This window comes from Sardina pilchardus, chromosome 4 (genome assembly GCF_963854185.1).
Source record: "Sardina pilchardus chromosome 4, fSarPil1.1, whole genome shotgun sequence".
Taxonomy (NCBI): domain Eukaryota; kingdom Metazoa; phylum Chordata; class Actinopteri; order Clupeiformes; family Clupeidae; genus Sardina; species Sardina pilchardus.
In genome coordinates, this window is record NC_084997.1 from 9,078,428 (window position 1) to 9,095,342 (window position 16,915).

Below are 16,915 nucleotides of genomic sequence, written 5' to 3' on the forward strand. Positions count from 1 at the left end.
TTGTTAAAACTTGTGATCTAACACTAGAACTAGCCAGGTAAAGCGCAGCATCTGATTGAAATCTAAAAGATTTGGGTAGGCTATAGCAACAATGAAATCTACTGTGACCTGGCAAACTATTCAACAGTAGGCTGCCATTCTAAAAATCTTTATTAATCTCATTATCTCAGAAAACACCACCATCCTTTTGTAGTTTTGAGAATTGTAGTGTTTAGAGTTGTTTTCACATCAATTGTCTCACATTGACATTGGCAAAAATGTTTTTTCAAAATTTTTTTTAAATATTAAGTTCCATATGTTGGTCATTCCTGTGCTTTTTCTAATGTTTTGGTGTTTGCCCTATAGAATATAAATCAGCAAGATAATTTGGGCAGGTATCATAATTTATACAATGTTGCTAATTGCTTGCAGAAGAGTAGCCTAAAAGTGAATGTGTTTGGTCAGAGTCAGATATACAAATGGGCGTGAGTGTTAGGATGATTCTTTTTCAATTTTTAAATGTCTGTGGGGGTATGCATGATCCTAAATGCTTTGGCCCTTAGTTGCCATTTGACATAATTTGGCCCTTGGGCCAAACGGGTCTGGTCTACAGGCTATAGCCTATCATGATGATTGAAATCTGAGGAGCTAATTATTTTTAAAACAATGATTCATGTAAACTTATGTTTAATCCATAACAAATGATTAAAGACTAATTTATTGAAATGTTTTTGGTGTGTAAACCACGTGAAAGAAAATAATCTTAGCTCTCTTGATAACCTTTGTTGTGTTTACTGTGTGTCCCAAAACTACATCTTCGACGACCTTGGTGTAACAGGAGCGATTTCGTATGCGTGTGCGAAAATTTCAAATACCTGAGGTGGCCGCTTTCTAAAGTGGTAGGTGTGGGAATATGCGCAGAGGAAATGATGTGGTAATGGTCGTCTAATTACAGCGAGTCGCGGAGGGCACTTCCTCCTACAGGAACGAACGAACGCAGCCTACTCTGACATCGAGGGATGTCCCAAACCCAGGAATCGTTGCTGAAGTAAATGCATGGAATTTCCTTTCGCTATGGCTTCAGAAAGGTTTGATCAAAGTTGATCAACTTTATGGATGTCGACGGAGGGCAATGTCAACTGAAGACAGAGACATTTTACGAAAGCGAACCAAGACATTATCTTCGAATTTCAGCCAGATGGCAGAATAGCTAGGATTCAGCCGAAAAGAGTTGGCAACATTGTTTGGCCGCCGTCTACCGAGCACTTCCTGCATTATTATCAACATAGGTGAGTTGATTTCCACAACTGTGCATAGACATAACGTCCATGACCTAAGGCATAACGTAGCGTATCTATCTTTAATTCAGTTACGCTGGGCTGTTTTTAGAAAAACAAAAAATGAGAACCCGCGTCGGTCGGTCTCAAGGTTTGTCCGTGTCGTACTCAGCCAGCCAGCCAGCCAGCCAGCCAGCCAGCCAGGGCTATTCTGCGACGCTTTGTGTAGCCTATGCTATCTTGATAAACACGGGGGAATTAGCCTACCTGCAACATGATTCTTAAAATGCTCTGTTGGAGTCTGTTGGACTCGATAGCATTGAATAACTTGGTCTGACATAATGTTATTCCTTTAGCAAAAAATCGTGTTGTTAATCTAAACGAGTACTGCTAGCCCATGCCAATCGTACCAGGAGTTTTAATTTATTTATTTTATTTTTTAGATTGTCTGCAGGGTATTTCATATGCACAGACATAAATGACACTTTCAAATATAAGCTAGGAATATTTTCTCAGCATATTCCAAATCATGTCCATGCATGCCCATAGTATTCAATTTGCAGTCCAAGATTGTTGTGGATTACATTGCAGCTATTTTTGATGTTTGTGGTGACACTGTCCCCGGTGGCGCAAAATTACGACCAATTGACACTTTGTTAGTGCGTCTTTGTTAACCAGACTTTGTTGGAGGCAAGGTTCTCACTTGATCATGCGCGTCCATCAACCCCATGCCGCGCACTAAGCATTACAATACCAGGCGTCGGACTAGAAAGAGAAAAAGAATCCCACCCTTCAACATTAGTTAACAGTTTAATGTCAAGACGGGCGACAAATGTGTGGGACTGACTCAATTTACATGACTGGTGTGATTGGCGGCGGTAGGTGAACATTGAGTTGTATCAGTAGGCTGCAGACTGAATGACTCCAATCACTCCGTAACGATGGGCTCGTTTACCCTTGAGGTGTTGGGTGGGAAAATCTCAATGGAGTAAACACCCCATTACTGGAATAGCTAATTATTGTGTTTCATTCAGTTCAGGTATAGAGAAAATCAGCAGACCATACTTAAGTTACACTGTTTATCAACATTGTGTGATGTTTTAATGGTATCTATCTATGCACAATAATACATACTCATACAACTCAGGCTTTAATCCATGCATTTGGAGGGGAATTTACTTCATGAAGTAGCATCTGGTTGCATTTAGGTTTAGCAGTTGCAAGCTCATGTCATGATAATTACAGGTTCAGTTATGAAGTGCCCGTGGAAGGAGTCAAAATGTCAGGCCACTTGCATTCTTGTGGTATTGCAGGGACTCTTAAAGTGCTGCGTAGTGGAAGCCTGTGGTGACATACAGGGCCGAGTGGGGACTGCCAGCTCCCACTGATCTGTCCAGACAGGTTGGAGCAGGTTGTGCCTTCAAGATGCGGATGATTAACTGTCCTGCTGACGGCATTGTGTGGTGTGAATAGGGCGTCTGGATTTCGTGCGTGGAGGCAGACAGTTCCGAATACACAAGAGACAAAGGCACTCTCAGATGATAGTTTATTACTCACATGCACTAAACACCAGATCCTGTTTAGCACAAATAACCGTGGCGGAGGGACAACCGGAGGGGTGGAAATCATTTCTGTTGGGTCTTTATGGGACTGAACAAAGAACCATGTTTGTCCCCGGTGGTCTGGAGAGCGTCCCTTTGAAGGGACAGGATTTCTGCCCCCCACCCCCAATCTCACCCCCGCCCCCACCCGACGAGATTGTTGTGTTTGCGGCTGCCTGGCGTGCTCGCTGACTCGCGTCCTGAGGTCTGCTGATAGTGGTCAGATAGCAGGTCGTCTCTCGGTCTGCGTCTGAGTCATGGGTCAGACTTGGAAGGCACCCAGAGGTGGAGCCGGGTCGGGCTGGAGCTGACCGCCAGCTGTCCGTCTCCTGGGTAATGTTTCCCAAAAAAGGGCCTCCGTGCCAATCGCGGACCACCACCTAAGCCATCCCACGCATTCCCGGCTGAGATGTTTCGGTTGTATTAACACTCCGAGTCCCGAGGGCGACTGGTGGCCTACTCGGGCTGCAATTTGGCTCCTCCAAATTACAAGGACGCCTGCCGTTTTGTAACAATCCTCATTTTGAATCATCCTCCTCCCATAGCTAATCAGTGAGAGATGATATTTTTCCTCCCTCAACATAATTTTCTGGCAAATTGGGCTACTTCATGCTGGGAGTAGATGTCAGGCTTTTACGCCAGTGCCCTTTTTTGTGGTGGGAGTACAAACTCAGGCTTGTTATGGTTCTCTTGAAGCATGGAGCTCCTTTGCTGAGCAGTTGTTCAGCTTTGTTGTACTGTAACAAGGCTCATGGAGCTGAGAAGGTGGTATGTGATTGCGTAGGTAGCATGGAGGACTGGTAGACTCTTTTGATGTGGATTTTGGAATGAATCTGTGAAAAGAAAGAGACTAGATCACCACAAGTGAAGTCATCAAAATGTTGGTGTCCTTTTGGTGAACTGATTTTGATTAAAGGCATATTTTAGTGTTTTACTGATGTGTTCCAGTGAGTGATTTGTTAAGTGACTTGCAAGTTTAAGTCAAGTGAACCAGTGTAATATGGCTCTCTCACTAAAGTTAGAGGTTGATGGTTTCATATAGTTTCCGCATACATAATATCATATGACTGGCTCAGACCATTGCAGAGTTATTAAATTTGATATATGAAAGAAGTGATTACATGCAGTATGTGGCCTATACCCTAAGGCCAGGACTTTCACTGCCTAGTGGACCAAAACCGTTATATCCTCATAGTCAGCATTTACCAATTGACACTCACTTTGTATCAAGCAGGACAAATGTGGTTAATAGGCCTATAGCTCATAAAAGTGACCACACCAGAACACGTTTTATATTATTTTTGACATGGGAGGGAAACTGGTTACTGGGTTATGAAATTTGTCTGCTAATGGTTCATTAAAACATGTAACGTGCTTAAATGAGACAAATGATTTGTCTGGACTATAAATAAGACAGACCTCTTATTATGGCGATTGATTCATAAGCTATGTGGCTCTGCGCCAAATAACTCTGCCAGAGTAGTGTGTTGGCCGCAGCAGACCGATTCCAGAGCCCCTGGCCATTCGGTTTAACCCAGTGCACTGGGATGAGTGAGGGTGAAACGCTTCAAACTTTAGCAATATAGACATGTTATAAATGACTCATGGATGGTTCCCATCGGGTAGCCATCAAAATGCCAGAATTTTTCTCCATTGAGGCTAATCTGAGCACATAAGTGTTGATTAAAGTCATTATTTCCACTTCTCTCACTCGTGGCTTTTTTTTTTCGGAGGCGCCTTTTCAGCGGCACATCCATTTTGCAGCTGCTCTTTCACAAGACTGTAAAGTGTATAATTTGTCTGCGGAGGGGCCCAGGCGAGCGTCTCCCAGAGTGCCGAGCGGCGAAAGCGCGGCGCGCAGGGAGAGAGAGACAGAGCGAGAGAGAGAGAAAGGCAAGAGAAAATAGTCCTCCGACAGCAATCATTTCTTTCTTCCCGGCGCACGGCAATTTGGCTGTCAGAAACAGCTGGCAGTGTGGGGCCAGAACAATGCGCGAGCTAGGGGGAGAGGGAAGCGCTCGCTGAGAGCACCCTGCAGGGAGATCAGGTTACAGACTCTGTCATTAACAGCAGACTGCGCCACGCACGGAGAGCGAGACGGAGGGGCTTCAAGTCTGAACAGGAGTCTGGGACTCGGGCGGGTAGGTCTCTTGCCTCGCTCGCTCGCTCTTGCTCTTTCTCTCTCTCTCTCTCTCTCTCTCTCTCTCTCTCTCTCTCTCTCTGACGCGCTTGCTGGTTCTCTGCCTTCCTGTCTGTCTGACTTTCTTTCTTTCTTTCTTTCTCTTTCTCCGTCTGTCTTTCTTTCTTTCTCTTTCTCCCTCCCTCTCTCTCTCTGTCTCTCCCCCTTTCCCTCTCTCACTCGTTTGCTCTCTGAATTCATGGTGTTGGCGCTTTGGAGTGAAGAAAGGACTGTGTGTGTGTGTGTGTGTGTGTGTGTGTGTGTGTGTGTGTGTGTATGTGTGTGTCTGTGAGCAAGCGAGCGTGTGTGTGAGCGGCGGGGCAAGAGAGAGCCGTGCTTAAGAGAGCCGGAGAGGGAAGGCGAGAGGGCCAGAGAAAAAGCGAGGGAGAGAGTGGGGGCAGGACTTGGCAGAGGCTCCCTCAGACGGAGCAGCAGCAGCAGCAGCAGCAGCAGCAGTCTCTTTAAGGAGCTATCAGCTGCGACGCTGGCACCCCCCCCCCCCCCAACCCCGAACGCGTGCGCCGCTGACTGACCGACCCGCCAGTAAGTTGCGCTTTTACTTTTCTGTCTGTGGGTTAAGTGCCCCGCTCCAGCTCAGCCGACTCAAGACACAGCCAGGCAGGCAGTGCTGGTGGGGCGCCTCACTACTAGACCCGGCCCCCCCCCAATCCTGCACCTCCCCCAACCCCCTCTTTCTTAAACATTTTTCCGACTCCATTTTTCCATGTTTTCCGGTGAGGTCCCCCCACCCCCCCTCTTTTTGGCCGTGTTATTTTTAGGGCCAAGTCCTTGAGCCTTTAATAACCATAATTCCAGCTCTGCAGCCACGCTGCTGCTGCTGCTGCTTCTGCTGCTACAGTCACGGAGCGCTCAGACAGGAAGTGAGCCTCCGAGTGGGACAGTGCGGCCGAGCCAAGCCCAGACTCTCTTCCCCTCTCTCTCTCTCTCTCTCTCTCTCTCTCTCTCTCTCTCTCTCTCTCTCTTTTCCCTCCGTCCTACATCTGTTTCTGCCTGGCTGTCTGTCTGCTCGCTGCGTCTCCTCTTTCCTCTTTGGTGACTCTCTGCACAGTGTTATTGATTTCTGCTGTCCCCCACCCCCCTCCTCCTCCTCCTCGTGTGTGTGTGTGTGTGTGTGTGTGTGTGTGTGTGTTTGGGTAAATGTGGGTGAAAGGCAAAGGCAGAAGGAGACTGGAGTCGAGTGTCTGCTCCCTTACTCGCTCTCTAGTCTGCACCACCACCGCCACCACTGCTGCTGTGTGCTCGTTTGCCTGGCTGGCTGGCTGGCTGGCTGACGCCGGGGCAGACAGAGATCTGCAGTGTTCCTGGCTCCACTCGCGCCCATTACCCCCAGACTGCACGGGAGACAGTCGGCCATACACATTTTATGAGCGCCCTCCCGCCTCCCCTCCCCACCTCCCCTCTCTTATCAGTCAGCTGCCTGGGAGAGGGGAGGAGGGGAGGGGAGGGGGGAAAGTTAGAGCCCCTGTTTATTTTCTGTCTCTGCTGCTTGCTACTCATTAGCTCCTTTTGGAGAGGTTGGGGGTGGGTGGATTCAGGGGAGCTGATTTCTACATTGTTTGTCTTATTATGTTAAACAGATTGGAGTCTGTGAACTGATGTTTTTTCCCCATTTCATTTCTTTATTTTGTTGTGTTGCGCAGTGACAGTCACTGTGATTTGCTCTAGTCTTGTGCGGTGGGAAGCGTTGGGTGCTCTGCGAGATTTGCCATTTTGCTGATTGAATTTGTGCAATTTGGATTTATTCTCCCTTTTTTGTTGGAGTTGTAGTTTACACAGGCAGAGTTAGCTGTACTAGAATGTGTGTAATCGTGCCGTATGTGTTTTGTCCTCAGTTGGCATCTGAACACTTCTGTGTGTGTGTGTGTCTGTGTGTGTCTGTGTGTCTGTGTGTGTTAGTGTGTCGGGGATTGAGGCACTGCAGCAGGCTGAGGCCAGTGACATTGAAGTATACTGCTCACGAATGCGGATTACTGCTTTTCATGTAAAGCGTTGTATTACAGGAGATTTAAAAAAAATACATACTCAACCAAAGATTTATACCTTTCAAAGACCCTCAGAGATGCACACACACAATCTCACTCTCTCTCTTTCTCTCTGTCTCTCTCTCTGTCTCTCTCTCTCTCTGCCTGTCTCTCTCTGCCTGTCTCCTTTCTGATATCAAACATATGTGCTTGTCTTTTCAGCTAACTAGTGTGATATGACTTCCTCTCCTTGTGACTTGCATTTTCTGCTGCTGTTATTTGGTCAGCCTCCTCATGCCCAGAGCCCAAACTCTCATCCACCACCACATCCACCCCCTCCGCCCCCACGCGCTTGCCAAGGCAGATAGGGTGAGGCTCATTTGCTAGGCACACCAGTGGGCACTGCCTTTCCATGCCTACTTACCAACCCACCACCTCGGCGCCCGCTGATAAGAAGCTCTTTCAGTAAAAGACCGCCGCAGGTTGCCAAACTAATACAAACAGCGGTGCTGGCGCAGCCCGAAAGTCTGGCGTGGTGACGGAGTTGCACCATCAGCAGCGGCGTTCCCCCTAATCTGCCGTGCCGCCGCCCGAGGAGTGCTGCGGGGAAGCAAAAGCAGCGTTATCAAACTGGAGAGTTGTCGTGTCAGACTGCTGTGAGGAGGAGATGTTTGTGGGTGGGTGGGTGGGTGTGTGTGTGGGGGGACTGGATTCTGCGTCGGCTGAGCGGAGGAGCTGAGCCCAAACGCTGCAGAGTGTGGGGCCGTGTGGCAGATGACGAGGCAGGGAGGAGGTAGGAGATGGCGCAGCGAGCGCTGGCAGGCCCGTGCCCTGGCAGAGAACGATGCCCTCCCCGCTCCCTTTACTCGCCGCCTAGAAACCCACGGAGACTGCGATGGGACAGGCGATCGATGGAGGCAATATGAATCCCCCCCCCCCTCCCCTCGGCCCGGCTCGCGTGTGCGGTGAGACGAATTTCCTCTTGAGGCCACAGCGAGTGGAATTAGCCGAGGTCAGATCGGCTCCGGTCATCTGAGGTCTCGGCTATTAAAACGAGGAAGATTTGATCATCCATAATGAAAGATGCTTGGCGCTAATGGCTGGCAAGGCTGATGTGAGGGGAAACTTATAACGTTGGCAGCCTGCAGCAGGGCGGCTTGTGCCACTGTCAAGATCCTCTGTCTGTCAAGAGCGGTGAGAACCTCCGTGTTGGCATATAGCCACCGGTGGGTTTTTTTGTCCATTTTTTTTTGTGGAGGAATGTTTGTGCATTCCTGTGTGGGCAAACAGCGTTGAAGGCCATGAGGACTCTGTTTGAGTTGGCGTGGGGAAGGTACGCCGCCATTGTCCAAGATCCATGGCGACCGCATGGCCGAAAACGCACCATGTCCACCAATGCCATGCAATGTGTGCTTCGCGCAAATGGCAGTTAGAACCACTCCTCCCATTGTTTCACATTCCCTGGCCCTCATGTGCGCCATGCCCTCATTCCGAAAAGGGTTGGGGTATAACCCTAATCACTCGTTAATTTTGGAACAAGGTCCCTTGTCCATCCTTCTGCAATCAGGAAATATGAAGCCAGGCCATTGTGGAGAGTGCCGGAGTTAAGTGATCTGACCCCCGACAAGAAAAAAAATGTGTAACCCGCAGGGATGTCTGCTAATTGAGTGAGAGTGACGGTCAGACTGTTACAGCAGGAATAGTTTGGGCCAAAAAAAAAGCCATTTGTGTCGCCGGCGAGACGGCATATGGAGAATTTCAATGTCGAAGAGGATAGAGATGTTCCCTGATGGTGATGGCGATAATGATAATGTTCTCGTTTTTTTTGCCAGCCGTTCCCCTGAACTGTAGGCAGTTGAGGTCGTGTCCCACTCTCTCTCTTTCTCTCTCTCTCTCTCTCTCTCCCTCTCTCTCATATTGCCTACTGTCTTGGCTTCCTATTACAATGGGCTCTAGGGGAGATCAGAGGTCTTGTGGAATGAGAGTGTGTAAAGTGTCGATCCATATGAATGAGGGGCGTCCACGTGTCATGCTGGATGAATGTTTTATAAGAGCTGATATTTCATCTGGCCAGTGAACTTGCCTTTTTTTGATAAACATAATGTATTACGATTACAAGTTAGACACGGCTTCTAGTTACAGGCATTCGTACACGCGTTCTGCTTCAGATGGTTACTTTTAGCAGCGTTGTGGAATGCAATATATCCAATAGGAATACCAACAGTAATGTGCAATAACAGCATATTGGGGCAGTTGTTATGACAGGCCGAGGCCTGCAGTGGTGGTGGGAGAGGGTGAATGAACTCGGACTTTAGCAATTTCACGGAGGCTCCGGCGAGGTCCACCGCTGGTCACGGCATGTGGCTCACGTTAAGCTGGCCATTTCATCGCCATTGTTATCGCGCCCCCCCCCCCCCCTACCTTGACAACTGGACAATGACGTGAAATGGTACAAGCCAAGCTACTGATGAATATGGAAGATATTTCTTTAGAAACCCCTTTATTATTGACCTGGCTGCGTTACAGAAGGTGCACTGACCATCCCCGGGCTCTTGTTGTTGGCCAGGTCCAGTCCAACGCCTGCAGAGCCCGTTCGGCATGACGGGAGAGGGACAGTTTTTTTTGTCAACATGAGGCTGTTACTGGGGGATTGTCCCAGTATTCCCCCCCTCTCTCCTGCTAGCTGTCTGCCCTGTGCTGAATGCTTTGAGCTGAGGCTATGTGCAGAATGAATGGAGGCCTCCCTCCCTCAGGGAGTTTTCTGAAAGTAATTACCATAAACTGAATAACATCAGCATTGTCTGGCACAATGGTATTACAGAATTATTGGCCTCACTGTCCTTAAGAGGGGAATGCTGTTACCCCCCCGCCCCCCACCCCCCCTCTATTTTTTCCCCCTCAGCTCAGTGGACAGTGCTACCCTCCTCTTTTGGATGCTGGGCAAGCTCCAACGGAAACTGGCGTTTATGACACTGTTTGGGAGGTAGGAGAGATGAAACCCAATAATCAAAGAAAAGGGGGTTGTGACGCTTTGTGTAAAGGGGAAGGAAAGTTGAAACCTGCTAATCAAAGATGAATCCGAATCATTGTTTTGGCCGACACTTCTACGCTGGGGTCTTGGAAGCAATCCAGACCTCAGGGGTTGGACAGAGTGCACTGCGTCAGGAAGAAAAGGCTGCCATTGTCTTTACATTTACAGACGATCCAGTAGATAGATATGTGTGTGTGTGTGTGTGCGCGCTTGTGTGCGTCTGTGTGCGTCTCGCTCCTTGGAATCCGGTTGAGTACTTCTGCGAGAGCGCCAGAGAGCTTTGCCCTCTTTGAGACGGGCATTTGCATCCGACTGCATTCCTGGCATTGTCCAAGGGGGGCAGCCAGTGGAAAAGGGGCCTCGGGGAGAGATGGCCCCGGCCAGTCCGAGGCCAGACCAGACCAGACCAGACCAGACGAGAGGAGATGAGAGAGCGCTGGATTCCATTGGGTCCTGCCTGTGGCACGGCCGCTCTGGAGCTTCCCACTTTATCTCTCTAATCTCCTGTCTAATAAGACCCTTGGCCAGGGAGGACGAGGAGGAGGAGGAAGAGGTGGAGGAGGAGGAGGAGGTGGAGGAGGAAGAGGATTTCCAGAGGTTAATGGGTGTTTGCGTCCAATGAGACGCATTTAGCTGGGCAGCGGTTGCTAACTCGCTAATCTAGACTCTTGCAATTACTCTGCAGCGTGCTTTAAGGCTGGGAATACAAGAGAGCGGGTGCACTGGGCTGTGTTGGTTCACGCTAGTGTGTGTGTGTGTGTGTGCGCATCTGTGGCTGTGTGGTAATGAGAGTATTTGTGTGTGTGTGGGTGTGTTTGTGTGCCTACGTGCCTACGTGTGTGTGTTTGTGTGTGTGTGTGTGTCCTCATTTGTTTGTTTATTATGTGATGACACATTCTTGCAGTGTATGGTCCTGAAATGGCAGTGCACATGGTGCGAACAAGAGCAATGGCAGCAAGACAAATCTACAAATAAACAGCCAGGGGATTAATCATAACGCCAGACAAACAACAATAACTGATGGCAGTGCCAGGCTGACACACTTGGTGATGGAAAAATAAAATCTGCGCCACGTTACCGAGCGTGCCGATAACAAATTGGTCCCGCTGTCCTTTGTAGCTCCCACACTTCGTTTTTAATGCAAAAAAACAACCATTTGTCGTCTATGAACCGGTTTACAAGTTATCTTGACTGCCGTCGGACTATATGCTGACAGACTGAACGAAACCCAAACAAAACACAAACCACTGGAAACCCTTGAAGCCACTGGTAAGAAAGGAGCACTTTGACTGATGGGAGTCACAACATGGCAAAGCGTCTTGTCTGGAGCTGAACACTGAATAATGAGCTTACTATTGATCTAGACTTTTCCTTAACTGCTTTAAAACGATGCTCTAGTAGACACACTGCAAGCCTGTGACTCGAGTTATTGAATTAAGGCTCTGACCGAGCTGGCTCCACTGAGGAGTGTGTGTGTGTGAGTTGAGGGTTTGTGTGTGTGTGTATGAAAGAGCACATTTTTTCCAGATTTGCTGTTGAGTGTGTGCGTGTGTGTGAATGTGAGGTTTGTTTTTGCTGCATCAGACGCCATACTCACCTGGGAGGAGTGGGGATGGGTGGTCTGTGTGTGTGTGTGTGTGTGTGTGTGTGTGTGTGCGCGTGTGTGTGTGAGTGTGTGTGCATGAGGTGTAGAGGGGTGAGTGTGTCCCTGGTGTCACATTCAGTGAGACATATGAGGTGAGGTCTGGCACTGAGAGCTCTGCCCAGCTCTACGTTTCCCTCCCTTTTCCTCCTGCTATCTCCCTCTCTCTCCTCTGTCCCTCTATCCATTTCCTGCCTTCTTTTTTTCCCCTCTCTCCCTTTCTCTTGCCATCTCTCCCTCTGTCCCTCAGTCATGTCTTCCTTTCATTGTCTCTCTCTCTCTCTCTCTCTCTCTCTTTCTCTTTCTCTATTATTTATTCCATCCTGTCTCATCCTTATCTCTCTCTCCTCTATTGTCCTCTGTCCCTCTATCATTTCTTCTCGTTCTCTGGTTCCTTCTCTCTCCCCCTCTCCCTGCTGCTCGGCTCGGCTCTGCTCCCCCAGCGCCTGGGCTATTTGCGCCATGGCAACTCTCAGACCTCCAGCTCAGACGCAGATTACAGCGCCCGTCTCCCCACTCGCCAGCCTGATGACTCAGCAACTCCCGCACAGCTTGGGGCTAAAGAGGATCCCAGCCAACGCCACTGACTTACACACACACACGCACACACACACACACACACACACACACACACACACACACGCGCACACACACACACACACACATAAACGCGCTCACACACACACACACGCATATACATACGCGTTGCCCTGGGGCTAGGACAACCCTCTCTCGAGCGTTGGCCTCCCGCACAAAAGAGGCAAAAAACAAACACGGCAGAATAAACAAGACGTTTAAAAGCAAACTCTGAAAAGAAGGGATGTTTCTTGGCTTTTGTTTGTTTGTTTTGCCTTGTCCATGGCCATGAGTTTTGAGGAGTAAGCCCTAATCCTTGGGTGGAGCCGGTAAGCTCTAGGGAGACATCTTTGTTAAATGGTGTCAGTTGAATTGCTGGCATGCAGCAACTTGAGCAGAAATATGAACACAAGGCAATTAAGCTCTGTTGATGTCCCCCCCACTATTGTTCTTACATACAGTATATACACCACACAAGACATCTTCAATCCACAGAGGTAAAGCAAGCACTTCAGATTGATTACAGCTGGCCCACATTGGGCGTGTATTTTAACTGGTACTAGTAATAACTTTTTCAAAATGGGCTGCTAATGGGATGGTAGCGACGACAAAACCCTCTGTGCGGTGCCGCCGGGTCTAGCTTGAGTGATTATGGCAGAGCCAAACCTCTCAAAAACCTCAAACCCTCACGTTCGGTCTCAGTTCTCTCTCTGTGGCACTGTGACCACACGCTCAGCCATCTTGTTTCATTGAAGCTCTTTGTGATCCGAGACATGGGCACTCCCATGGAGGGAGGGAGGGAGGGATAGAGAGAGAGAGAGAGAGGGGGATAGAGAGGGATTGATAGAGGGATAGAGCAGGATGGTTCCAATTCCGAGAGCCTGACGGTCCCTTTGGTGTGGTGCTTATGAACCTTCAGCAGCCGAGTGATCTGGAGTCGATGCCTCTCCTCCTCCTCTCCTCCTCTCCTCCTCTCCTCCTCTCCTCCTCTCCCTCTCGGTTATGTGTGTTTTATCCTTGGGCTGGCCAAGTGGATGACAGTGCGCGCTGCATCCAGGCCAAGTGACGAGGAGGGAGAATAGCCCCTGAGAGACACTGGCTGACCTCCTTAAGGGGAGGAGAGGAGAGGGAGGGATGGGAGGGATGAGTGCTTCAGAAGGATGGGGAAGAAAGAGGCAAACCAGGAAGGGGGTCAACTCTCTTTTCCTCTCTCACTCTCTCTCTCTATCTCTCTCTCGCCGTCTCTCTGTCTATCAAGTTCTTGAGGCCACCAGTCGACACATGCTGTTTTCTTAATGTAGGCAGTCATACTGTGTAGTGTGCTCTAAGCTAGTTTTAGCTTAGCTGCAGCTCCCAGAAACATCCTCAGACCATTGCCGCTGAGAGAGAGGGAGGGAGGGAGGGAGAGAGAGTGAGAGAGACCGAGTGAGTGAGTGTGTGTTTCTGTGTGTCTGTATGTTTTAAATTGTGCCTCTGTTAGTAGTGCCTGGTCATAGAATTAAAAAGCGTTTGGGGAACGCCAGTCTGATTTATGTTTCCTTTTTGGCTTTTGTACTTCAGACATGGCCAAACTTTCTTCTAGTGACAAACTCTCTCTTGGTCTCTCTCCCTCTATTTCTCTCTCTCTCCCTCTATTTCTCTCTCCCTCTTTCTCTCTCAGTGATTTACAGCCTGCACGGCAGTGTTGTCCTTCCAGCATGTGTGGGTGGGGTAGGCTTGAGGGAGGGGGGGGGTGATACGATGAGCTATGCATTCAATTACGTTTGCTTTGTTTCTCACTTGACTTTGTAGGGGCCCGGGTCAATTTTAATGGAGTCCCAATGCTACCTTTTAATTAAGCATTTGGTGCAGGAGGAAGACCTACTGCTTTCATTACCGAGGCTTAACCCAGGCTATCATTTCTCATCCGGAGTACATGCGAGCCAAGAGAGGAATGGCTGCCCTGTGTAGATTGGAGTCTTCGCCACTCGCTCAGACCGGACTTAAAGATGTTGTTATTGTCGGGAAATATATGACCAGGTGTGGACAGACCACTGGAGGAGGGAGGGAGAGTCTTGAGGTTTTTTTGCTGCAGGACGTGTTCCTCGTTCCGGTCTGCTAACAGGCTATCAATTAGCATATCAGGTAGACGAGCGGTGCCAGGAGCCGGGAGAGAGCCTTTGAAGGAACTTTTTCCCTTTCTCTTTCTCCTCCAGAATGAATTTATGAGCCAAAAAAACACGACACTCGTGATTCATGTCTAGATGAGAATATGTCCTGAAGCAACACACACCTGAGAGAAAGTAGACCTGCTATGTACTTACGCACACTGACACACACACACACACACACACACACACACACACACACACACACACACACACACACACACACACACACACACGTACACACGTCTGGCAGCCCCATGAGGGAACGGTAGTTACTGGAGGGTAGCCGTGGCTGTTGAGTGTATGCAGTGAAATCTCTGGGTGTCTGGAGGGGGCTGCCTTTACTGCTGTTTAAAACGAAGCCTTCACTCCTCTGCACCAACTGTCTGCCAGTCTGCCAAGTGCTGCAGTGGCGTTGCCTCCCCTGCCACCTCGATGTCTGGCTCCGTGCCCCCACCTTCCCTCTGTCTCTCCCCCTGCCTCTAGCACTCGCTGTTTTTTTTTCTTCTCCCACTCCGTCTCTCTCTCTCTCTCTCTCTGTCTCTCGTTCTATCTCCTCTCTGTCCCTGACACACACTCTCTGTCTCTCTCTTCACCTGTCTGGTTATCTATCCCTTTCTGTCCACTCGGGCACTTAGTCCTGACTCTTCACTCCTCTTCTGCTATTTCTCTCCCTTTCTCCTTCCCTCCCTCCCTCCCTCTCTGCACCCCTCTCTCCCTCCAACCAGCTTCTGAATAGCCCTCTTTTCTCTGCCCCACTGCTACCCACTTCCCCTACTTTTCCCCTCCTCTCTCTCTCTCTCTCTCTCCCCCTCTCCCCCTCTCCCCCTGCCTCTGCCTCTGTTTCTTCCCTCCCCCGGGCCCCTGTCTCTGCCCCACTACCCCCTGGCTGCACCCCGTCTCTGTCCTCGTTGCCCCCAGCCTGTACCCTACTGGCCCCTCAGTGGCACCTGGCTGAACCCCCTCTGAAACCCCCTCAGACCACCCCCTCCACCCCACCCCCCCCTCTCCCCCGGCCCAGTGCGACCCCCCCGTGGCCTGCTGGCCCCTGTGTGCCCCCGCCACTCTGGGCTGCTGATTATGTGGGAGCGGCAGCCTCTTGTTTTGTGGCCTGATTAAAAGAGCAGCATGTGGTCGGCGTGTGAGTGGGCCCATACGGACGCCGCTGGGCCCGCCGCTGACAGTACGTGCTTAATCATTTATGTCTGAGAACACACACAGGACAGGAGGGGGGGGGGGGACCAGGATGCGGACTGACCAACCAACAAGAGAGAGAGAGAAGAGGGGGCACTGACACACACACACACACACACATGCACACGCCCGAGACACACACACACACACACACACACACATACTCTCAGACAGACATACACAAACAGTGGGGTATTCATCAACAGGGAGCCACACACACGGTGCAGAGATAACGGTCAGCACAGCGCAGTGTGTCATAAACATGAGGCCAAAGAAAGAGTGCAGCACCGTGCGGGTTGAGGAGCGATGGGCTATGAGGAAGGGTGAGGAGTGGGGGGGGGGGGGGGGGGTGGAGGAACACCGCTTTAGTTTCTTATTGCCCCCCCTCACCCCCCAAGAGCAATCGCGTCTGACGAGCAGCAATCTGAGACGTAAACCCGATGAATTTAAGCACGGAGAGACAAAAAAGATGAAATATGCAAAAATGGCTGTCTGCCTTTTTAAACACACACACACACACACACTCACTCCTCTCTGGGCTCCACATTCATTCGTCCTGCTGTGCTCTCCGCTCTCTCTCCTCTCCTCCACCTCTCTCTCTCTTCCTCCCTCCTTCTCCTGCGTCTGTCTGCTCCCTCTGCTGCCAAGCTCTCTCCCTCCCTCTATCGCTCCCTCTCTGTCTCCCTCCCTCACTCGCTCTCTCTCTCTCCCTCTGTCACACTGGCAGCCAATAGGAGATTGCCAGTCTTCCCACTGCTTGCCACTCAATGCCTTGTTGCCAGGACAACAGGCAGGCATGAGCACCGCTTTGCTCAAGCATTTTAAACTTGGTGTTGATTCTACTGACAATAAGGAAAGGTCTCTTGCCCACTAAAATCTCTGTCTGTGTCTTCTGCACTTCTTTTATAATTTAGCTGCCTCCTCTCGTTCCTCCCTCTCTTTCTCTCTTTCTCTCTCTCTCTTTCCTCACGCTCTTTCTCACACTCACTGTCTTTCGCCTCTCTCTCATAGTCTCATGCTTTTCCTCGGTCGTACCGTCCCTCTCTATCTCTGCGATCTCTCGTGCTGTCTGGAGGCTGTTAACATGGCTAGTCTGAGAAGGCACGCACAGTAGGTTGCGATTTGCCTGTCTAAATATGCAGACACGCAAGTTGCCTTTGTCTTTCTTGCATTCTTTCTTTTTCAGGGCTATATAAGTCAGTTTCGATGTCATGTAGGAACTGTACTTTTATGTAAACTCATTAAATGTTGCAGCCATGTCCGTGTCCCCCCCCCCCCCCCCCCCCTTCCTCCAAATCTGTTTTGGC